The sequence below is a fragment of the Epargyreus clarus genome, unplaced genomic scaffold (assembly GCF_041222505.1).
Source record: "Epargyreus clarus isolate Ecla_fem2 unplaced genomic scaffold, WU_Ecla_fem_2.2 ptg000014l, whole genome shotgun sequence".
Classification (NCBI taxonomy): domain Eukaryota; kingdom Metazoa; phylum Arthropoda; class Insecta; order Lepidoptera; family Hesperiidae; genus Epargyreus; species Epargyreus clarus.
Window position 1 is genome coordinate 3,064,163 of NW_027332222.1, and position 26,233 is coordinate 3,090,395.

General features: G+C 33.2%; 1 protein-coding gene and 1 long non-coding RNA gene across 2 annotated transcripts in view; both read left to right on the top strand.

The window, feature by feature from the left end:
• The window catches only part of LOC140747205 (adenylyl cyclase 78C), a 97,786-nt gene that overhangs the window by 2,689 nt on the left and 68,864 nt on the right, over window positions 1–26,233 (top strand). The window lies entirely within an intron of this gene.
• LOC140747090 (uncharacterized) lies at window positions 8,523–9,189 on the top strand. Its single transcript, XR_012102846.1, has 2 exons — window positions 8,523–8,832; window positions 8,928–9,189. It is a non-coding gene; the product is annotated as an uncharacterized LOC140747090 (long non-coding RNA).

Genomic DNA, 26,233 nt, shown 5'->3' on the forward strand with positions numbered 1-26,233 from the left:
TCCGTATTTAATTTATTCCCTGTGTTAGTATGATATAGGTCCTAATCTTTTAAATAAATAATGTGATTTTGTGTAAGGTTTTATTCAAAAGTGGGCCTAATAAGTGCCATTTTCCAAAGTTAGCATCAAGGACTTTTGTAAGCAACTAATTTATTGGAAGATGTTTGTTTAAAATATAATACTGTTTAATTATTATTTAATTATTCCATATTGTGAATTAAATACATGTTAGAAAAGTGTTTACACAGATATGGTAAAAATGTATTTTATAGAGATTTTGTCTCCTCGACCGTTCTTCAAAAAACGTTCTCGCAAGAATCTACTTACTTTAGTTACTTTTTTCTATTTAAATTTGAACAAACGTTTAGATGTATTTATTGTTTACTGGAAGAACAATTTCTTTTTTGCTATGAATTGAAGGTAATTGCCGTGTTAAGTTTTGAAACATGACCTTACTAATGTGTTAATTGTGCCATTTATCGAGAATAAAATAATAATTGTAAGATTTTTTATACAATTGGCTACATTATATTTTTTAAGCTAACGATTACTTTGCTATTATCGTTTTTTGCTCTTCTTTTTACACCTTTTGTTATATTCACACTGTATCGTTATTGAATATAACTGTATAACATTTTTCTTCACATTTTCTTCAGAGGCTGCTTGATAAATTGTTATTCGCGACATAAACCCACTTTCAGACCAGCCCTATAGGCTGAAAAGGTTATCTTTTACGTAAATATTTCCTTTGTGCAAGAGATTTCATCATACATCAGATTTACGCCCTGCGTCGGATGAAAGGAAGTTTTAAGAAAAGTACCTAAAGAAAGGTTATGACTAGATCGAGTTGCTTCTCAGATTATATAGAGGCCTAATCTACTTTGTGGAAATACGTATGATATGTTATCTACCTATTATTAGTTCTTATAATAAAAGATTTGTAATTTCTTTATTGTTTAACTGCACTGGCAACGTTGCTACATATTTTTTCCGTCTAAACATCATGTTAGTCATGTGCGTTGCTTTGTGTGTGTGCTAAGTTAATATCAATATGAGGCACTCTAACTTTTTAGCGCACCAACGCATGGTTATTCAAACTTAAGTAGGTCTTTTCCTTATGAGGTTTATTATAGATCTCCATAAGCTGCAGCAACACTTCATATTGGATAAGCTGGTTGGGACATTATGAAGGGTCTCTGTCCCGTTCAAAACTTTGTCAGCAAATGAAGAGGTTCGCCCAACGATTCATATTAAGTAAGTACGTCAATATAAGTACGTTAAAATAAATTGTAACAATAGAACTAAATAATCCCAGATATTACGAAGAGCTGTCTCCTTAAGGTTAATTGCTTGAAACAACAGTAGGGGTAAGTCAATAAATTACCAAAGTAAAACAAAGCAACTCTACGCCCTTCAGTTTAATGTAGCGACGGGACTTATTTGAAATAGCAGACATGATGTATTTTATTTGTATACCAAGCAAAATTGTATTAGTTAGATACGAACTGTCCGCTTAAAAATGTCTTATGAGGATAGCTACAATATAGCTCTTTACACGCATGCAAGTTGTGAATGTCGTAACACAATAACGCAGCAAGGTTTTGAAGGTGGTAGAACCCTTTGTGGTTCAACTCCGGCGGCACCATCGCCACACCTATTTCTACCTAATAACAGCTGTGTTAGGCGCTGCTGTGCTCCGTTTTGAAGGGTGTGGTAAAGGAGACAGACTTTTCCGAGGCGTTCCAGCTTAGTCCTCAGGGGTAGCGGCGCATCTGTGGCCGACCTCAGGTAGGATATCTAATCCTATCTGGGGTTCATTACAGATGTCCATGGGCGGCAGTAGCCACTTACCATCAGGTGCTTGTCTGCTACTCCTATATTATAAAAAAAAACTGAACCTAGAATCCTGAAATTTTGCATATACGTTCTTTGTATAACGTTAATGAGCACTAAGAAATGAATTTTGGAAATATCAACCTTAACGGAGTAAAATGGGTTTGTAAGTTTGTTTGAAAATCTGTCAATTTTAAAGCAATCACTATGAACATTTATATTTGGCTTTCGAAATGATTGGGGTTGGTGAAAGTATGTTTTATTATTTCATTGTTCGATTTACGCATACGAAGTGCGAGCAAAAGCTCGTAAAAATTAAAATAGTACAACACTCTCGCTCACCCCGATGTCGTGGACATCGGGGTGAGCGAGAGTGATACGGAGATTATTGTTCTCATTTGGTGATACATATGAGCCCACGCTCATATCACCAAATGAGAACAATAATCTCCGTCACTTCAAACGGCTATACACCCATTACAATTCGTCAACCCCGGTCGTTATTGACAAATTACCTCCTCAACGACTGACGAAACAAAGCAACGTACGCCATAAAACTTTATGTGCACATTCAACAGTATAGCAGCAACAGAACGGCGTACTGTACCTAATCTATTTAAAAAGCTTGTAATTAGTTAATCACCAGTTAGTACTAATTTCCAACATTTTTAAAAGATTTGCTATTATTATAATTGACACCCTCTAGTGATATATTAGCGATATATTATATAGTGGATAGTACGAGTCAATATCACGAGTATAAGTACATACAAAAAGAATATCAAAGTTTAAAAAAAAATGAAATAAAAAATACGTAGAATATAGAAGGGTGACAGAGGCAGTGTTTCAACCGGGAAGGTACCCCCACAGTTATTTCTATTGTGAAACAGTTCTATGTTTCGGTAGAAGTGTGTGGATGCTGACCGACTTGCGTATCAGGCGACTATCTTGCTGTTCAGTAAACGAAACTCATTTGTAATTAATTTCGAAAAGAACATGTTCTATATAGAGTTGATTATAGATATCCTGATCAGATTTGTCTGAGATACTTTGAGCAACATGTATGACCGTGTTGTCTTTAATTAATTTAATTGGTGAGTATTAATTAAAGTAAAATAAAATAAATAAATCCTTTGGCAGAACCACTAACCATCATGAGAACAGCATGGTTATTTGCTTCTTAATATTTAAAAAAAATATAAGTATTGATGTAGTTATGAAAGTTCCTAATATCCACTCTATGATATTTAATCTCTTTTAAGTGCTATATCGCCGTACGCCGTTATTATCTACAGATTTGCTCGCTTCGCATTGCCGCAAAAACGTTGACACGAATATTGCGTTCCTCTCGGCAATATTACATGTAATGGCAATCGTTCCGCTTAAGCCATGTGTGAGGTTGTTACCCAAAACAATTCCTAGTTATGTCGTGCTTGCAGCTCTTACGACCTGCTTCATAGCTTCCAATTAAGTTTACGCCTAAAGACAAATTCTTCTAGGTCAAAGCTCCTAGATTCTGAGTAGTTTCAAGTTTTAAATTAATCTTTTTGCGATTTTCAGATAATTTAAATATATGGCAATAACAGTTCAGCTATTTTAAAAGTAGCCAGACAGATCATAAGGCAGTTTGGCAAAAAAAAAAAATAGGTAAACGATTTAGAGAGACTAAAAATTAGGCTTCTATATTTTTTCGCCCCACTGCTGGGCACGGATCACCCACTAAGGCTGTACCAGATGTACATACCAGGCAGTATTAATTTACTATCAGGATTGCACCCTATTTGAATCTTTAAAAAATGTGTAGGTTGGCTGTAGAAGACTGTAGACATTTTCAAACCGAATTTTTCTTTTGTGTACAGAGAAACCGTGAAAAGCTTCACTACTCACGCATTATCTTAATTTGAGTATACTGCACGATATTAAATGTACAAATAATGTTCCTAAAATTTACACCAAGCTCATATAATATTCAATATGATTATTTCAATAACGCCGCTATACGGTATAATGTCTATCTTTACGTCTAATTAGCATTGATTTATGTAATAGCGTGCTAACATTGTTTTAAACTGACTCATTCATGAACAATTTACGGTTTCTGTCGTAAATTTCAATTTAATAAAATTTACGAGCCCAAACAACAGATATAAGTGTGTTGTGTTATGAAAATGAACTTTTTGAGGGTAAAATATTGTTACAGGTGCGTTTAATTTTACTTTAAGAAATATAGGACATATTACGTAAAAATAATGGCTTATTGTATCCTCCTTTTCATCACATATAGTTTATTATTATTAATGTCTTCCATGGTCTAACAAGAGTGGCTTAAGGTAGAAACGTTAGCTATCTAGAGATATCTAGGAGCTTTATATTATAAGGATCATAGCCGGCGTTTACTTTAATAAAACTAATTATTATTTATTGTAGAGATTCTTTAATGTATAAAATTACAGTCGTTCTTATTTGGCGTTATTATTTATTATCGTTATTATTTACTTTATTTTGGTGTTCTTATTATATATTTGGCGGCTTTTTTGTATATATTACTTTGGGCCTTATAACTCTTTTGAACTTATAGGACTACACCTAGATTCATTGCTTTCAGTCCTACATTGTAGGTTGTATGAACTAGTCCAAATTCCAAAAGAGCACTAATCAGAGAGTTTTTTTTAAGTGTTAAACCGCCTAAAGAATATGTTAATTATTTCCGTGTATTGTTACGTGATCATTATCGAAAACCGAAACACTCCTGAAAATTGTTTTCCATCCGTCAAACATAAGTATTATATTCGTGTTTACAAATGCAACAGCTTATCGAGGGATCATTGTACATCGTAGCATTCAATTTAATCCACTTTCGATCGAATAAAAGCACTTATCTGTAGACTATACTGACATTTACCACTCTATTAACTGAAACCACACCCTCGATGGAGTTCGAACACCAGTTGATAGCCTTAAAATAGGTTCCCGGAGATACTTGGTAACCTACATACGAATAACATGTAAGCAATTTTGAATAAACGCTTCACAAACTTAAGTTGTTTTGCAGCTAGTTTTTGTTATTTTGGAAAATAAATCGACTTAGGTGAAGTTACTTAATTTAAAAGTGGTAACGTTCGTAGTTAAACTACAAGATACCACCGTCGTTGCTTTACCAGTGCCTAATAGCAGTTATTTTGCTATGCTACTATATTCCGAATTCTGATGTAAAGGAGGTGCACTTATAAGACAAGTTCCAACTTAGTTCTCAGAGATAACTTTTTAGTATTTCTTTCCTAGTAGGACTGTTCTTTTGCTATTATTTTGTAACATAGACATAAGAGTAGGAGACGAGAATGCAGTGCAGCGTGTAACACTGCTGTTATTAGGCAGAAATAGGTGTTGCGGTGGTGCCGCCGGAGACGAACCACAGCGTTCTACTACCTTCAAAAAATCTTTTCACGTCTTTCACATATGTTATAGTTAGTTACACCCTAGAGGTATAACTTGTAACGTGCGCACATAACACCATTATTTCACCTAACTACTTTCAGCAATTATTTTCACTTTTCGTGAACATAACGTTGAACTTTTTAAACTTAGAGGTCACCGGATATTTATGATAAATAGTAGTTGAGCCAGGATATTTTAGAAAATATTTCCTACCTATGCCTACGAACTACAATGACTATGAACTTAAGATATATTGAATTTAAAGTTTAACAAAATACAATAATTTATATGTATATAAACTTAAGAAACGGACTTTCTTATTTCATTTCGCTGAAAATCTTGGCGAGAATAGCTCAGCAATTACCTACTAATGATACTGTCTCTGTTTATTGTATCGTGCAATAATTTCCAATTTATTTATCCTGGTAGAGACCGAATGCGGTCTGCTAGTTTGAGTAAATAATCATCAGACAAAATATTTTAAAATTGCAGCAAGTATTGCACTACATTTCGCAATATATGTAGACAGTAACTTGACGGCCATAAATTCTTCCGTTTACGAGCTCCCGCAAGGATACTATCTTTTCTATTTAAATATTGCTTAAAATATTCCTTTTCGCATAAAATCATACTTCTTAATTCTGAGTCTACCTGCACCATTATAACCTGCACATTTATTTTTAATTTGTGAAGTAATTCGTTTTTAATAGTAATAATACTTTTTATTTTTTACTTTTAATTTCGTGTACAATAAAGAGTTTTGTATTGTATTGTATCTTATAATACATTTTTATAACGTACCGTCTAAGACTTTAATTTATGTTAAAGACAGTATTCATAATTAGCCAAAGCTGCCATTCACAACACTCATTTTTTTTTGTGGGTAATGTGAATACAACAGAACAGAAATTTAATTCTCATCACTTTAGGCTGGCCGTGGATACAACCTAGAACTCTTCAAGCCACCTACACACGGATCACATTTCAAAGGGTCGTCACTTTATACGTCGTATAAACGATAGTGTCTTTTATGTCTGATAACATATTCCAGCATCCTTATTCTTCTTGCTCAGCGTTAAGAATCACCCCAGCTTACGAAAATTACCCCTAGTAGGATATATGCCGAGCTTAATAGTAAATCCCATTATTTTTGCCTAAAACCTGAAGGGATTTTGTAGAGTCACTATGCCTTAATTTTTTTGGCAAACATAATGCCAAAGAACATTTCCACATACTATTTCGATACCTCTTTTTTAGTATTAGAAAATTATGGAAATTATTTTGTTGATTAGCATTTAAGATTTCTTTAATTAATATGTTTTCTATAATAATAAGTTTTTCGCCAACAAACAACATTTTGATTACAATTCGGATTTCCTAATATACTATTGCAGTGCGATTACGCTATTTTTGTTGAATATTATGTAGATAGAATCTACGAGAATTCCAGTATGTAGTTCTGAATAATCGACCTCTTAACGACGTCTCTCGACAAGGTTATTAACGGAGTCGTGATGCTTTACACGCTACTAGTGTGGACCTATATCTAGTTTGTGCCAATTTCGTAAAAATATTAGAGAATTTACCCTTAAGATTAAGATGTTTATATTGGAATTGGAGTGACCATTGGAAAATATATGCGGTGATAGTCAATACCAGTATTAAGACTGGACAGGGTAAGCGGACATACGTAACATACGTTAGCAAATCTGCCACAGGTTTGTGGCTATCATAAGGACTAAGTGAGAACGTGTCTTATATACACGCTTAAACCAGTATACTGTAGCGTTTAAACATTCTTTTATTAAGGCGAAATAACTGCCATTATTTTGCTTATTTAGTTAAAGTTAAGAGACCTTTCAAATCATAGATTAAAGATATGTTACCTTGCGTTTGAGTATATCTAGCAGTCGATCACGTCATCAGGTCGCCAGTTCAAGACCTGGCATGCATTGTTTACTAAAGAGTGCAGTTTGAAAGAGCTACGTGCATTATCTATCAATCTCCCATTCGCATTGGATAAAGGAAAACGCCGTCAAAACGTTGAAGCTCGTGTATATAGGTAAGTAGGTACTTGTTAGTCGAAGGTACAGAATAATCTTAAGCGATAATGAGGTAGTCATTGTCCACCCATTACTGCCCCACTGTTGGGAAAGAGTCTCCTCTAAAAGTCAAACGGGTTTTACTTAAACTTCCCGTTTAAGTATGTTTTAAATTATTCCTTTAATATTTTTATTATAGTATTAGTAAAATTGTTACTACTTATGTCTAGAGATCGTGTTCATTTTACAGTTTCGCTACTTACGTATTCTTACGTAGATATGATTTAGCTTTTTACTATTCATCAATAAATCTTGTTTAGAAAATAAGATAATATAAACGTCCTAACATACATTTTATTACCTACATTTTGTTGTGAACGATATTACTAGGAATAACAGATTACCTAATAAATCAATGAAGAATCATCATTAGTATAAACATGTCAAGTTTAAATATATTTACATAATGTATTAGGAGCTAGCCGACGGTACATACTAAAACATCGATAGTACAATTACATTACATAGAAGATGTATGGTAATTGTTATCCCTATTAGGTAAAACTTGGCATCGCATTGAATGGATGATCTAACTTGGTTACACATTGCAAGTTTTGCAACTTAATTAATGTCTGTACCTCTGAACGTGTTCTGTTATAGGGAAAATATAACAATATGTCTTACCTCCTATTTATCTACAAGTAGGTAGAGGTATATTAGGTATGTGAATGATAAGATCAACATCGTGTCAAATATTGTTGAAGATGAAGGTTGTGATGGAATTTTGTTTAAAATTTTTTTACATTATTTTTTTTTGTTTTTGAATATCGTGAAAATTTTTCAAAATTGGTCTTATAATTTTAGATATAAAGGAGATGTTTCATTTTCGGCCATCTCATGTACACTATATCTAAAAAACACGAATAATTTGTATAATTGAAGAAAAATACACATATATTTTGATAACGTAAAGTATTCCTGTTTAAAAATATTTAAAATAAGCATTCCTCATTGAAATATTAAATATGGCGGAATACAGTCAATGTCAAGTTTTCAAACCTGTCGATGTCGGTCAGGGAACCTATGTGTACCCCACACATAGGATACTATACTCTTTGGATGTCGGTAATTCTGTATTTCGCTGTTTTTGTCGTAAAGTTATTGTTACCTTAGTACTTTACAACCTGGCTTTTGTTTTGGGTGTCCCGTCATTATTTCTGAATTTAATTAATTATTTATAATAATTATAACAAAACCACCTTTTAAATAGTATCTGGTTTAATAGATGTAAGTGACATGTCAAATTAAAAAAGAAGAAGTTGTCAATTTGATATGTGTAAAAGTAAGCGTTGAATAAATATATACTGATGAGAAGATTCCATTTTAATCCTGAATATGTTTCTACTCTGTGCTGCTTACGATTTTGGACTGATTCTACCTTACTTGTTTACCCAGCTTATGGACTCTTGTGATTTTCGTGCGATCGCTGTGGATTGTGTTGACAAGGATTCAATATCATCAGGTAAAATATACATCAGTTAGTTGTATTAATCGTGAAATAATCGTTAATAATTTTAAACTAGAGAGGCTAATCTTTTTACATTTCTCTTTTTTTAGATAATTACATTAGCAAGACAAGAACATTCTTGGGATGACAAAATAAACAGTTATTATTGCAACTGCATCGCTGGGAAACAAACCGTACTCGTAGGTAGTTGCGCTCACATTATGACCATTGTTTGATGTTTGGGCTGAGCTCGTCACAGGATATTACAGAACCTGCTACATGATTGGATGAAAATATTGATAAGGGAAGATATTGAAAATGAATAAATAATGTATCTAAGTGAAGAATAAGTAAAATATTATCAAATGTGTACTTAAAGTTGTTTTATTTACACACTTAAATGTTTTAACTAAAATAAATTGGTATAGAAGTACATATTTTGGTATGTTTGTTTTAAGTCAAGATTTATGAAAGGAAATATAATTAATGTTTATCAAATATAGGCATTGTTTCTCAATACATACAATACAATATTTATATATCTACGCCCATCCGCATAAAAATATATTAAAAAGTATATAATGTTTATAGTAAGTTAAAATAGAATGACAGATGACATTATTACTGTAATCACTACCGCCATGATGTTTTTCCACTGTTGTGTTGCAAGTTTAAGTGTAAATTATTGTTTTTTAACAATTAAACGAACATGATTTGAAGAAAATGAACCCCTTCGAATTGTTCTTTGCAAGTTTTCTTAGTTTTTAGTATAGTGTACAAAAGGTGGCCGCGAGCCCATACATTTTGAAACATCTCCTTTCAAGTTCATTTTTCGTGTAATGCTTATATGCTATTCTAACAGGAAACAGGAGATACCCTTAGGTATTGGACTGTTTCATGTTTAGTATTCGTATATTCTAAATAAGGCAGAATAACTCTTATTAAATTAGTAATCGAGACTAACAATGATTTTGTACCCAACTACACGTAAGATTCTAATTATGTGTAAGATTTATTGCATGCATATTTGCAACTTCTACTTCATAACAAATTACTTAGTAGTTACTAAGGTTAGTTGTTACATGCGGCGTTATTTCTTAATTGTTTTGTATCATTTATCTTACAAAGATATACACAAAGGAGAAGTGTCAATCTCTTAGCTTCTAATTAATTAACTGCAAGTGCCTGCAGGGTGCATATTGGCTCTTATCAATTTGACGGCTTGTATGTACAACGACCATCCCTCGGCGTATGAGACAAGACGAATAGACGGCAATTAGCTAAAGAGTGTTTAGAAACAATTTAATATTGAAAATATTATTAATTAAAAATAGAAAATTATATACAATGTATGTACAATGTATTATATACAATGTTCAAGCTTAGTTCTCTTACTTCTTAATAAATACCCGATTAAATTCAACAAGATTAATTAAGAAATCAAGTTACGTATGTAACATAAACAATATTCTCATATACACAATATTTAAAATGTTGTAATAAAGTTCTTTGTTTTATACCCAACGCTTAAATTATTTTTAAATCACGACGTTACAATAATGAATTTAGGATGACATCGTATGCCCTATAAGCAGCGGACAATAGGTATATCGATAATTCATACGTTATATTTATGATATGTAGTTTAGAAGTTATGTTAAACTAATGAAGTAATGACATACTCACATACAGAGTGGCTGAAACATAACCCTCCTTTTGCCGCTGTAGCCAGGTAAAAATAACACTACATACAACCAACGTCATCTGTTGGCTACAACATAATTGCACCGTTTGCAATAATGTCCCCGTGCACGTCACAAGCTATTATCGAAATAGGAGTCTTTAATCAGATAAAAGGCTGGACAATCTCCATTAATGTATTACGCCGTCAATAACGTGATGTTGTTAGCCAAGGGTTGGTGGTTATGGCGCCTTACGACATTATTGTAGTCGATTGAAGATACAAGAATAAGCTTCTGAGTACAGTTTACATGTGATGTCATTGGAGTTGAAAACGGGGTAGTGTCGAGTCATGTGACGTGGTTTTGATGACTATAGGTATATGACAAAAATAAGTGGCCATGGGTCCTCGTGGGCCGCCGTGGATACCCCACCATTCTGCCCTATACGTGTCTGTGGGAGAAATAATTTGATGATTAACATGAAAGTTGTTTTTACGCTTTTTTATATTTACCCAAAAGTATTTTAAGCTTTATATATTTTTGTGTGAAATTCCCGTCTAACTAGAGAATTTATAAAAGAAAAACTGGACCGCTTGAAATTTACACGAATCCGACGAAACCTTATATGTTAAAATCTATAAAGCCGTTTAGATTATACATGCTTACTGAGTCACTACTAAATCATACTATAATGAGACATACATACATAGTTACATACATTCGAAAACATGACTCTCAGTCGGGTAAAAATATGTTTTTGTGGCTGTATAATTTTATACCTACCGGTTAGCGCTTGATTGAAAGCCTTTATGCTGTAATAATGAAAAGCCGAGCTTTTAAGCTGAAAGCAGCGGCGTAGGTAGATGAATTTAATATGATTTAATGGATTCCCGGTGGATAACACATGATGCGTGGTAATTGAACATTACCAATAGATTGAACAGTATAACTTGGTTTAATAAGGCTTGTTATCCAAATGCTACTATAAATATAACTTATTGAAAATGTACCTAACCGTGCATATTAAGAAATTTCATGCAATTAATAGTGCAGTGTACAAGGGACAATTTTGGACTAGTTGCAATCCTTCTTATGTCCGCTGCTAGGCACAATATTATTCCAATGACTAGACTCTTAGCTAAGCCGTGCTTGTTATTATGAAAATCATTAGGCCGATAAAGTTTAAGCAATTATGAGCCATAAAATATCTGAACCTAATATGAAATGTTGACAATAACGACCACTATCCAATTACTAACCTTCCAATATTGTGATCAAATGTTGGCTTATTGGCTCCAATTTCCGAAGCCGGATTGAATATGCCTATTGTGGATTATTGCAATAAATAGATTTGCCGCCGGCGACGAGCTTATCGAGTTACCGACTACTCTGTCTCTTGAATTGTAGTAATTGAGTTCACACTTGCTCGATTCCTTTATTTTGTATTGTTATATATATACTTATTTGTACCTACATAAGTATTTTATGGGTGCCATAGATGTCAAGATAATTAACTTACTTATGTCCCAATAGGACTTAGGAAATAATACAGAATAGAGTGTGAATAATTTGTATTAAGGTTTTATTATTAAGGTTTGTCCCTACATGTGCCGGACTGGGTATTGAACCTGTTCAGAGTAAACAACGGTTAGCACAGACAAGCTAACAATTTAAATTAGAATAATATTTTCTTTACAATTCATTTATTTTAAAGTCACAATACTTGCAATAAAAGTTTGTTACTCTAACTTTGTACATAGCTTTAACGAGCATTAATGAAAGCATTAACTGCAGATTTTTTAAGACGATTTTAAATATCTTCCGCGACGTCAAAACAGTTTTATCTATCAGCTAACTGATAAGAAAGCGCCAGTTTACTGAACTCCACATTTACCAAGTAATTTGACGCTAATATGACGTGGGAAATGATGGATGGACCCCACTATTCATGTTTAACGACGATACTAAACCCTCGCTGAATTTTTTCAACTGTCTGCGTTTTGCGATAACCCCTAAATCTGAAAATCATGTAAATGCGCGAAGTAATGCGTGTTAATGAATGTAAGGGCTTTATTAGATATTAAAATACACGTTATAAGAATGTTTTATATTAGGTTTGGTATTTGCCAGCTTCAAGAGTGACAGTGGTGAAGCGTGTTTAGTAGTATCAGGGAACACGGAATAATAAGTATCTAAACATTGTTACTCGGCGTTTCTATTTGTCTTATATAACGTAAGAGGTGCTATCTCTTCAACGTGGATGCCGCCTCATGTTACTGACATTTAGGTTTCCTCAGGATATTTTTCTGATTTGAAAAAGTGACCAGCATTTTATTTATAACACATAAAGCTGACAACAGCTAAAAAATCTGGGTGATTAAACCTTCTAAGCTAAAGCAAGTCAAAATATAGGTTTATCACTAGGTCGTAATTCCCCATCTAAAGTTTTAAATACTTTATTGGAATAACACCATCGAAGCGGCAACAATAACGACTTCCGAATCAAATCAAAACAGTAGTTTATATGCAAAACAGCTTTTCAGAATGCAATAACTCATCGGTCATCTGGTTCTCGTTGAATAAGTTATTGGAGTTTCGTCCCTGGGTATCAGGAGTTATTTTTTAAAGTCAATTTTATTCTAACTAATAACATAAACTTTAATTCATAACATCACATTAATCACTTTGGGATCGCAGAGAGATTTTTGTTTGTTTTAAATGAATTCTACAATGTAAACAATGTTTGTTTCTGTAGGAGTAAGTGTAATTAAAATAATTTTAAGCTTTTACTTCGTGAAATTGTAAAAAGTTTGGAAAATCCAAAAGTGCACGCCTCATAATCTCATTTTTTTTTACAATGAAATTGATTATTTGTAAAAGTGTATATTATATAAATATACAAATACACTCGTTCTCATGTGCCAAGTTCTTGTACTGTAACTTTACAGTGTCTTACAGTGTAAAAAAGTACCATTTATAGATATCAGATGGAGTTATATTCACGAGGTTACAACTTAAGATTTTACATTTGACTTTTTTTTTTTTAATTTTTTATTATTTATTTCTATTCAATAAACAAATAAGAAAAATGATTTTAAAGAAGTTTAGCAATTTTTTTTTATTGTTGTTGTATTAGTTTTTTATAAATATTAAATAATAATTTAATGACAGTGAATTAAACGCTCATATTGACTAAGAAATTATTTCGTGTGTTACTTTAGATAATTAAAAAAAATATTCCGGTACGATCATTTTTACGACCAATTTTGATGCCACATAAACCCGTCCATACATGGACGTCCAGAAAAGATTATGTTTAATATTATTATTTACTATGTTAAACAAAAAAAAAATATTAAAATATATTTTATGTGCCTGATAAATTATTTGACTTGATATTAGTGCACTCAAATTAACCTATAAGTGCAATATACATAACAAAAAATCAATTTCAGTTTCGAGAAAACTGCTTTTTTTGAAATGTCGAGAGTAGAGCACAACCTCAACGCTTCGCTTATGAGGTGTGCAAAATTAACATTACTTACTATCTCTTTTTTGTTCTTTTTTATGTACCTAACTTTGATACTCCAAGTATTAGAATTAAGTAGCTGTTGCTTTAGGAAATCAACAACGTAAATAAACCTAAGCTTTACCACAGACTTTTCTTATATATAGGTACTTGTAAAGGACAAACCTGTGCCCAGCTTAGTCATTGGTTATTTGACTTCAATAATAACTAAATAACTAAAATAAAACTAAATAAAAAAGCTAAGTAAGAGTAAAAAAGTTAAGTGACCAGTGACAGTCTTTAATATATGAGCTTAATAATATTATGCGCACTGAAGTTCAGTTTGGTGCAAAGTTCTTCATGTTTATTGGCGCGGGTGATGTTAGGGACGTTATTCTCCGGCAGTTGTTTACGAGTGAGTTCAGCACAAAACGAGAAGGTAATGAACATCCGCCAGTCTCGACTTTAGGTACCTGTGCCTTTATAATACTTTTCTCATTCGAAGTTTTCGTGTGACGAAAGTTTTGAGTTCGAAAATATCTGTTTTTATTGTAGTCAAAAGTTGTTTATCCGTATTGACTGTGTATCAAGTCAGTACTATTTCTATAGAACATTTCACTAGTGATGTTGTTAATAAAACGTAGCGAATTCATTCATGAAAAATAAATTACATAAATTAAGTTACAAAGAAAATTGAACATCGTTGTGAAATAATGATAATAGAAGCGACAAAAATAAATATTTTTTTAAACGGCTTATATAATATAATATACTTTATTTATTCGTTTATTACGACTGCAAAATGTTTATACATTAGAGGAAAGAGGAGGATACATTCCCTCCTACATATCTGTTATATGTATATATTACAATAAAACTGTAATATTATATATTTTTTTGTAATCTGAAACTGAACTTCACGTAAGTGAAAACTTTTAGTACATTTACAGAACGAAAATATTCATAGGAAAGAAAACTCCAGGGTATGACGACTCGCGTGGCGGAGCGGTCACCATACCGGTCTGACGCCCAGAGGGTCCTGGGTTCGATCCTCGGCCAGACAGAAATCTAAATGATGAATTTAGATTTCTGTTTCTGGGTCTGGGTGTTTGTGTATTTGTCGCTGTGTGTGTCCATGGCACCCACGATACAGGGAATCCTAGTGTGGGGCTGTGAGTAAGAAATCGTTCGTTTGATTGAAGTTGAAGTTTCGGTATTCTTTGAACAGTCTATGATTTTCTTAATTTGTTGCAGTATAACAATGGATTGTAAAATAGTTTTCAGGGACAAAGTGCCGAAACAGCGTAGGCAGAAGCGCGGCTAAATAACGTTGACAATTTGGTCTCAGAATACATGAGTCGAGAATTTAAAGCACCTACTTATATCAAATGTTCTGCAATAAATGAAAAATAAAAGAGAATTGAATTCATTTTCATCGTGTTTTCTCTAGAATAACTATTACTGTTTATTGTTTGTCTTTACAATTTGAAGGGGTGGAATTGAAAATTCAAAGTTAAGTAAGTGTATAATTGTATTTTCAAATACTTAATTATACATTTAAATATATTTAAATTAAATTTATCTTGCTATATTCAACATTTGGTATCGTACGTTTTTGTGGTAAATTTAATTAGAAAGTTGGAAAAATATTTGTGTACTGCGATGATAGGTACTAGTCCGAATTCATTTAAAAAAGGCTTCTAAACTTAATATGTAAATCAGGGCTATCCACGTTAGAATTATGTCCTTAGGGACACACCATACATATATCGTCAAATTCGATATCCTAAAGGATTTTATGAAGGACTTACTATTTTCGGCTAGTTCCATTATGTTAATGAGTATTTATTTAACTGTTTATTTAATAATTACAAAATCCACAGCTCTTAAAATCATACAAATACATTTCTTATATAGTATTTCTTACAACCAATTACGGATTTACATTTTTTTAAAGAACTTATAACAGCACGAATAAGGGTTTTATAAATAGATATTATGTTGAGTAGTAAGTGAGTGTAAGACCACTCAACATCAAAAAGACTGACCCATATATCCAAAATATGAAGAGTATCGCCGTATCAAATCCGAAATATAATTTACGACGATAAGTTTCTTGCAATTCCTTCAACTTTCTTTCCTCAAAGATTAAGGACTATAAATCTCCTAAGCATGTTATCTTCGAAATAATCCATGTTATATATTACTTAAGGTTATCATGGTGTACGGCGTAAGAATTTTAATTTATTAATAGGAAAAGTTTACTAATCTTCTCCCAAGAACACCACGCCTTGGCTAATTATTTTTTAATAGCTGTACTCTTGCTTGGCATGTTGACACAATTATTTTTATTGAGGCGTGAGCTTTTTAATCTCTTAAAAATTCACGTTATATTACTTAATAAATATTTTATTTATGTATGTCAGAGGTGTTTTATAAAGTATTTTTTCTATAGAGGAATTAAAATTTCGTTTCTTTATTAATATTTCAATGATAGATATAGAAAATTATTCAATGTGGTTAAAAAAATTGTAGTAAAGTCTCATTGATAAAATAGTGGGTAAGTCGACATGATTGTATCAAATGTTAAATTATAAGGTGATTATTATATACTTATTATTTGATCTAATGGATGTCTTTCATATTTCTTAAAACAATAAAAAATAATAATTTAAGAAAATATGTACTGCCCAGTATACGAGTATAAATAAGGTTCTGTGAAAGGAGAATGCCCATTCTTGGTACTGATTTTGCTCATGCGTCAAAATGAAAGTAATATATAATATTAAAATTATTTTTTGATTTTTTTACATAATTTGTCGATCAGAATAGTTTCTTTGAACGGGGGATTCCATTTAAGATAAAATAAGACGAAATATTGATTGTTGTCCTTAAAAATTAAAATGGCGGAATTTTATACTCGGAATTCAATAAGATCTATTAGTGTTTTGACTAATGATTTTTCTCATGCATCAAAATGAAAGTAATATTAAAATTATTTTTTTACATAGTTTGTCGATCAGAATAGTTTCTTTGAACAAGGGGGTTCCATTTAAGATAAAATAAGACGAAATGTTGATGGTTGTTCTTAAAAATTAAAATGGCGGTATTTTATCATTATTTTATTCTCGGAATTCATTATTTTAGGTTTTTAGGATTATTTTAGGTTTTTTACCTACTACCTTTAAAAGTAAATGGAATATGTTAATTGAACTACATTATAGGTACCTACTATCAGTTAAAACCGACCATCAATCTATCGTCGGATATTTTCGATTTTGAGGTTATGTAACATTTCGGTAAATAACTTCAGAACCCGGGTGCTGATCTAAAAAATAATTATTGGTGGTAGTATTTGGTTAATTATACATCGTCCACAACAAGTTTCAACTTGATGCAACTCTGGACGGCGGTCCATACTTTCATGGGCATTGTCCTTTTATCGTAATTTTCTGACTTCAAAATTATACGAACTTACGAAACAAAAATGATTTACTATTAATGATGACTATTTTATGGTTCTAGTTTTAATAAACGGTGAAAAGACTAATTCTTTGGTAAAGTATTATCCAACATTAGCCAAGTATTATCAACATCTTTGCCCCAGTTTGCCACAAATCCTTAGAAAATGTGTTCAATTGTGATAAAAGAGAGAATAGTTAGTATTATCCCAAAGTTATTAAAGTAAAACATCAATGTACTTAATAGGTAACATTTTTAGGCCAAAGAAATATAAAACTGAAAGTAGGATTACGTCTTACATTCTGTGCAAGACGTTCTTCAAGGAAAGCTTTTAGGTACACTTCTATAGGTACCTACTAGGCCTACGGTATTTTCAGTGTTACAAGAAGTTAGAGGGCACGTTGAAACTCGTGACTAGTATCGGTACATGGGAGTCACTAGGCCTTGTTGAAGGACTTATGGGAAGTTTGAAAACATCCGATAATGATTGACCGCCTACAGCATACCTTCCTTCAGCAAATTTTGCACTAGGCTTTCCCTAAACAGTTTCGAAATTTAACACAATTTTTAGAAGTAATTGTTCGTAGAACTATTCGTGTTAAGATTTACACACTAACTCGTATTCTGCCCTATCCTGTTGTTTTTGCGAAAGGTGTTACGTTAACCTGTTTTAAGGAAAACAAATATGTAGTTGCGTAAAGCCGTCTGTTTAGGGCGAAATATACTAAGCTCAGCGTTTTGAGTAAATCCACGTTCTTTTTATATCTTCCACTGCAGGGGTAGAATGTAAGTCAAATTGTTTGGGGCAATATTGTAATCAAGCGATGGTGTCGCTGTGACCCCTAGAGAACTCTACTAGTTTTCCTTATATAAGTAAGCAACAACTTATATAAAATCCTAATCACGGCATAGTTTTGAACTTTACAGATTTCTTGGTAGATATAGGTATATTTTATTTATCAAAGGTGGTATCTAACGTGAAAGTTCCTGCGTTCCGGTAGAAGTTGTATTCTGAAGAGTGTGCAATGAACATGCTGGCTAACTTACATCTTAGTTCTTAGGAATATCAACGGTTAGGTAAGAATCTGATCCCATCTGAGTTGATTAAAAATGTCACCATGTATTGTCAAGGCTTGATAAAAGTTGCTTGTAAGCAATTTTTATTAAAATATATTAGTTAAATGTGTGGAACCTAATTCATCACAAGGATATTTCGCATTGGCTAAGTACTATATAGGTAACTTTACTGTTACGCATACGTATGGCTAATATAACTTTACCATGCATGCGTAAACTGATACGGTGTTACTCATTCACGTACGCCATTCATGGTTAGTGGCTCATTATCTGTGCAACGTGATTCTACTTGGGTTGCTAATGTGAGCTGGAACAATTACTTGTGTCTTTCGCGATAACAATACTTGTGGGTAGATTTACGTCTTTCACGTCTTTTGTATTTTACTATCATTATTACCGAGTAGCGGTCAATGTTTGTTAGTTTGATACAAATATTTTATACAAAGTAAAAATATAATACGTAACGCATAGATATACTACTAATATTAGTGGTACATATATCTATGACGTAACGGTTTTACGCTGCTTTAAAGCTTTTTTTAGCCTAAAGCAACATTGCTAAACGCTGTTGTGTTCTGTACCCTTACCATGAGTTTTTACGTTTAGACAAATATGACTGTTTTGGTATTTGTTTACGTATTTGCCCATACAATTTCCCCTAGCGGATTGTGTCAGAACTTGGAAATAGTATGGGCCAATACGTAAACCAATACCAAAACAGTCATATTTGTCAAAACGTAAAAACTCATGGTAAGGGTACTAGTTTGAAGAGTAACGAGGTGTTCGAACTTAGTCCTCAAAGCAAGATTTAAAGTCTTATTAGTTTTAAGTCTTATTATTTTAAGACGCCAATCGTATAATTTTAAAATTGATAACAGAACTCCATAAATCGTTCTGAGAAAAAGCCGAGCTCTCCAGTAGTCTACAGTGAAATACACTTACCATCAGGTGGACAGCATGCTTATTTTCTGCCTCCATTAAAAAGGATCTTAAGCTGCACCAAGCTAGACACATAAAGGACACTGGTGCATTCGGCTCCGGTGGACAGTCTAAAGCTCCATTCACGACCCTTTGTCACGTCATCTTTGTTTTGGTGACGTAAGTATTGCAATTAAACGCAGTGGAAAATTACGTCTAGTCTTTATAGAGATCGAGGTTGAACTTAAAACAATTTCGACACTTTGATTTTCTTTCTTTAGTATTATACTGTTTAAAACTATTTAGTGTAAGGAACTGTGTAATTCGAAGACAGCGCATAGACGTGTTATTTAGATTGCGTTTATCTATAGTTAGTATCTATCTATATACCATACAAATAAAAATTAAATCTAAAATATATCATTGTAATATTCTCTTTTTTTTCTAATTCTGTCTAAAAACACGACTCATAAAGACTAACTAAGGTACACAAACTTTCATACTATAACTACAGTGATGGTCACGAGGGAACCATAACTGAAATTGACCTAATGGAACGTTACGAGCCAGCTCAGGTACTAGATCAGCCTAACTACAAGTTACTACTGACGTTTAGTAATGGCAGTAAAAGCTTGCATTGAAGATTAACTGCAGTGCAATGCGGTTACATTTTAGCTGCATAGACGGAGAATGTAATAGAAGGAGCACGATTGAACTGGGAGATACAGTCACCACTTTTTCTAGACTGAAGCAGATCTACATTTTGGCGGAAGGGTATGGATTAAACAAATCGCCAGCTGATCATCCTGGGGAGATGTATGGAACAGTGGTTTTTACATTTTTAGAGGAAGAACAACTACTAGTCTTAGCGACGCAAAATGGTAGAAATCTAATGTTTAAGACGATTTTTTTAAACTTTAGGGGCCCTGCACCACCTTGGCAATACCCTTGGTTAGAAGACATCAACACCCTTCCACCGACATGCAAGAACTTCAAAGTTCGGTAGAGCTATGTAAGTTCCATAATCTTTCAAACTATTGTAGATAACTACTTAATATCAGGCCTCTGTATGAAGAATTGCTTTTTATTTCTGCAGAATACGAACAACTGTTTACTCACATCGAATACAAATACGAAAGACCAACAAAATCGTCTTCCAGACCATACCCGAAACGAAAATACGCTAATAATAAAAGATATTTTTATTCTTTTGTATCAAGACCTAAACCATTTTCAATTAATTCGGGGCGATCCGGGGTTACCTCCAGACGATATTTGTGAAATCAATGCCTTCTTTCACGAAACGTATTTCTGTTAAGCGTTACATAAACGAATCGATGTTATTACACTAAGGGCTGGGACAGACGTAACGCTAAAATAGGATATTTTCACGCAAAATACTCGTAAAAATAAATGCAATTTTGCAGGAAAGTTTCTGTAAAACAGTGCTAATCACTATTATAAATCATAAATAGATAACAGCGGCACCACAGTAGACCCATGAAGGGCTCTATGCCACCACTTACCATTCAAAAGGTGAAAAATAGTAAGTGGTGTCTCATTATAAAGCATACCGCTAAGCTATCACAGTTTACTCAGTGTACAACAAAGTTATAAGAGCAACGTACATAATGTATGTAAGTCAGTAAACACCGAACACGTGCCGTCTCTTTGTTTTCCATTAGCGACTGTAGTACATACCGTCTACACATCTGTATGTATATCATACCGAGACAGCATGAAATTTTAGGGTTGTTATATGCATACCAAATGTAGAAGATTTTTGAAAATGAATATGAAAATGTTTTATAAAAGGATTAAATAAGAAATGGATTTTATTAGCAAATTTATTGAGTTACAGTTACGTATACACATAAGTATGTGATTATATAAGGGGTGATTTTTAAATTTGCTTGTGTGCGAATAATACTGAAAGGAGTTATGAGACCGATTTTGATGACAATTAACTGCATCAGATTTAAAAAAATCGAATCTATTTCCCCAGTCGGGGATCAAATGAGTTTATTTTGAAAAAAATATTCATCCTGTTTGTCTGTTGTACCTATAGTGTAGTTGTAGAAAATTTTGCCGGTCGATTTCTGCAGTGTAATGTTGGAGAGTACTGATTTAAGAGAGACAAAAAAATTATATAGGATAGGGTGAAATAATATATGATTTACTTACAAAATATCTGGGGTTCCGTGCAGCATGTTTCCGTAAACAACTCCCCTCGTGAACAATATGATTGTAAGTAAACAAATAACTTGCTTACAGTATTTATAGCTTAAGCGTCTCGTGTAGAACAGTTAGTTAGTTTTTTAGTTTATTATGATGCCTAATGTAACGTTACGCAATTAAAATATCCTACGACCTGAATTAATACTCATAATCCGAGGTAAGACTAGCTAGCTCGAGCTTAGGGTGAGTTGAAGGTGCCTTATACCCAACGCAACGCAAGGGGTAGCGGCGCATCTCTGACCGACCTCAGGTAGGTATATCTAATCCTATCTGGGGTTGATAACAGATGTCCATGGGCGGCAGTAGTCACTTACCATCAGGTGGACTGTATGCTCGTCTGCTACTCCTATATTATAAAAAAGGGATGAGTGCACGACCCTATAGCACATTGCATCATCTTATTATCGCATATACAGTCCAATTAACCTTTTTCCGTGACACGAACATCCTGTCCATAGAAGAGAGGAACATTCTGTTCCTTCGACCCAAGTACATTTCGGTGCTTGGGACGACTAATTACACCATAACACAACATAAATTATCTTTATCATGTTTGTTATTTAATTAGTGCAGTCCGTACAGGGAGACAAGCTTGATTTAAAATATAACATATTACAAGCTTAGAAATTATTGTATATTACAACTCAGACGGACCCAAAGGCAGGATAATCGTTAGTACAATATTTAGTAGGATAAATGGATTACTAAGATAGTAATAATATTGTTACTAATCGTAGGAAATACTCGACATGAAGGATATTTTGATTAACTCGAGAACAATGGAATAAGTGCTGGCATTCCATTGTTATGTCTTTAGATGTGGTGGTGAATGATCTTAATTCTTAATTAGATTATTAAGTATAAGATAACATTTGGATATAAAACGAATATTAATTATAGAGAAAGTTAAAAATCTATAACGCTTTGTGCCTTAAGGAAATTTCTTCCGCTGTTTATACTCTATAGGAAACACACCGTGGTAATGTTGATGGTAATGATGATGAGCTAATGATGAAAAGTTCCTGAAATTATCTTGGACAAATTAATAAGAGTTTAACCCTAATTGACTTCCAAAACATGCTGCACCAGCTGAGAACTTAGTTGGAATATCTCATGAGTGTCATCTCCACACACTTCAAAGTAAAATAAAATAACACTTCCTTGTCTTTCAATGGCAGCAAAAATAGACGTAGCAGTGCCACTACCTATAAAACTACCCATATACCTACCTACTTCTTTTGTTATCTAATTTCAAATATCCTACACGATACGATCTTATTGTCTAAGATCACATTATGTTAGCTATTGACAGTGACGGTCATTCGATCTATGTTCCGATCTGTAGAACAATCTTCGACACGCCGTTGTCTTCCAATAACATTGCCTCGTGTTCTTGTAGACACTTAAGGATATTACTGTAGAGTATCGTAAAGGTTCCAATAAGGTAAATGTGTTTACTGCGTGTTGTAGTTTTGTCGTACACTTAAAAGGTCTACACGACTTTACGCAACTGTGGTTTAGAATATTTGGAGTATTCTTTACCAGGATAATTAAATATCGCCTCTTATATTGTTCCATTGTTTGGCTCGGGTCTCTTTACAGAGTGGTAAGGGTTTAGGCTAGTCCAACGCGCTGGCCAAGTACAAATTGGTATACTTCACACACCGTTGAGAACTTTTTAAATACTCTCAGGTGTTTCTTTCTGTTTCTTCATGTGATGTTTTCATTTATCATTAAAGCAAGTGATCATTATTTCCAAAATCCAGATAAATTAGAAAATTAAACGTATATCAGGATTTGAACCTCGGACCGTCCTACTTAAAGTTCATGTTTCAACTACTAGGCTATCATGCTCTGCCGTCTGACAAGATTAAACGATTCTTGCCTAATAACAAATATAACAAGTCCCTAAGTTTATATATTTTTTTTATTATTATTTAGATTATGTTTAGTTTACTTTACATTCGATTTAGTTTATTTTAGTATTATAAAAATAAAAAATGTTTTTATACAAAAAAGAAGAATTCTCTAAGTTTTATTGTATTTATGTTTCTTTAATTAAATTAATTAATTTTAAAATAAAACAAACTTTACAACAAATTTACAGCCCATCTGTTTAGTGGTCACAGCTACCCATAGACATCTGTAATCGATCGATGGCATGTTGATCGCAGATGCGTTGTATCCCTAATGTCAGATCACCTCGAGTTAGTCTGTACTTTACCACTCTTCAAACATAGCTTTTACCACTGATGTAAAGCATGAGTAGGTAGGAGTGGAACTACGAAATTTCCTTTACGTACATAACTACGAGTACATATTATTATAAAAGTACGATTTATTGGTATTACTATAAAAGTGAACAAAACATACTCATAATATATTAGGTATCACTTCTGTCCTTTATGAAAACAACACAACATTTCGTCTAAGTTCTTCTAAGTACGAAAGTTGAGAAAACCTAAGTTTGAAATACATTTGCAAAGAGCTGCTATTATGTAGATTAAGAAAGGTTTAACTTCTTGCTGAAATGTCCGAAGTGTCACAAGAAATTTGTCTGTAACGGGTAAGAAACGAGCAAACTTCCACTTTGCTAAACTATCCCCTACTTTCTAACAGACTTATCCCTAATTGTGATACAAGTACAGTAGTTACCTCAGTACTGGACTACTAACGTACTACTTCACTACCTCAGTACGTACTGTAATACTTTAGTTTTATATCAGGAACTTTAGATCAAGTTTAATTTATGCCTCAGTAAAAATATTTTTCGTACATGTTTCTTAATACATGGCTGAGCTTATTTACTCGTACGAGTATATTACAGATTTTATATATGTAAAATAAAAATAAAAAGTATAATATAACCTATATCACTCCCACAATTTAGTCCAACTGTCCGAATCCAACGACAGCTCATAATATGTTAAAATTTGTCAAACCATTTGGACTGTATGCTTACCATAGAATAAGACATGCATACATACGCTCGAAATATATATTACACTTCACAGCTGAGTTAAAACGATTGATTCTAACCTAATATAATAAATTTAAGTGATAAAGTTTACTGCCAATTTTTTGCACCATTATTCTCAGCTCTAAATCAAACCAAAGATGGAAACTGATACTTCATTTATTATTTTTTTTAAGTTAAGTAACCTTAATTATTTATGAACCCATATAAATCACATTGAAAGGAAAATACTCATAAGGCAGCAGGAATGTGAAATCAGATCTACTTAAAAGTTTTTAGGAAATGATTACTCATGAATTATTCCGATAGAATACTTCGGAACTTATTAGTACTTGGTACTATGAGCACGTTCGCGCCGCATGAAAGCCTCTTCACAGATAAAACGAGATAAAATAATCGTTTATTAATGTCCCTAATGCGAGCCCAGTGATAACGGCTGAGCCATAACGATCGATTGATCAAGTTCAAGCTGATTACACTTTTTCAAAAATAAAATTAAGCTAGGTATTAATTTTTTGTCCTTGTAGCACGTAATCCGAATAAAGTTACAATCTCCCTTGCTTCGTAAGACGTGATTATAGGGGTCGTGGGTGGTAGTGGGAACTCGAACCACGCAACCTGTAACAACTACAACGTGTATGTGTGACTTCCTATACACCCGAAGGTGCGGGTTGAGCATGATTCTCTCCCAGACAGAGTCTGACAGGCGCGACGTGCAAATATGTGTCTGTCGGCTTTAGGCAGAATTTCTGTTCAAAGGATCGGTTGTAGATTGCTGAATGTCAGGTGGATTATAATATCGTTGCTTGTGTGACGTAAAATTTTTGATTTATTTACCATGTTTTCTTCTCAGTTGTAATTGATAGTAACGTACATTATATCCACTTAATAAAAATCAATTAGGTAATAAGGAACTTATATTTAAAACATCTCAATCTAACATCGGACCTCTCGGTCAAATTTGTGTGTGAGATTTGTTTAGATCTTAATAAATCTACAAAATTAACTAACCTCAAGCGAGATCGGGAGTTAGTAGTCGCAAGTTGTTAAATTTCATGCACACTTCCGCGCTTCAAAGCTGCGTTTTGTACGTTAAGTGCACAGTCGCTTTATTAGAGAGGCGTTGTGGGTGTTTTGTTAACTCCGGAAATTTCTGGAATTTTCCTTACTTTCACCATTTGACATTAAAGCGGCGCGGAGGAGTATGCTCTTCGTAGTCTTTAGTGGTGGGCAAAGAGTTCTAAAGTGATATAAAACGGATAGCAGCCAAACCCGCAAACTCCGGGAATGTTAAACTCATTGAAAGCTTATAAAATGCGAAAGAGCTGATATTTACACTCACGGCTCTATACTAGTTTTCTCTACATGGTGTGTATCATACGAATACTTAAAACCATGACTCAGAACAGAAATCTAAAGTAATAATTTAGACCCTTGAATGGTCAGGATCAAACCCGGAACCGTGTGCATGCCAGAGCGATATGACGACCGCTCCGCCACGCCCCACAAATGTGTCATATTACGTTACTGTAGTGTTATTTCAGTTATTTCAAA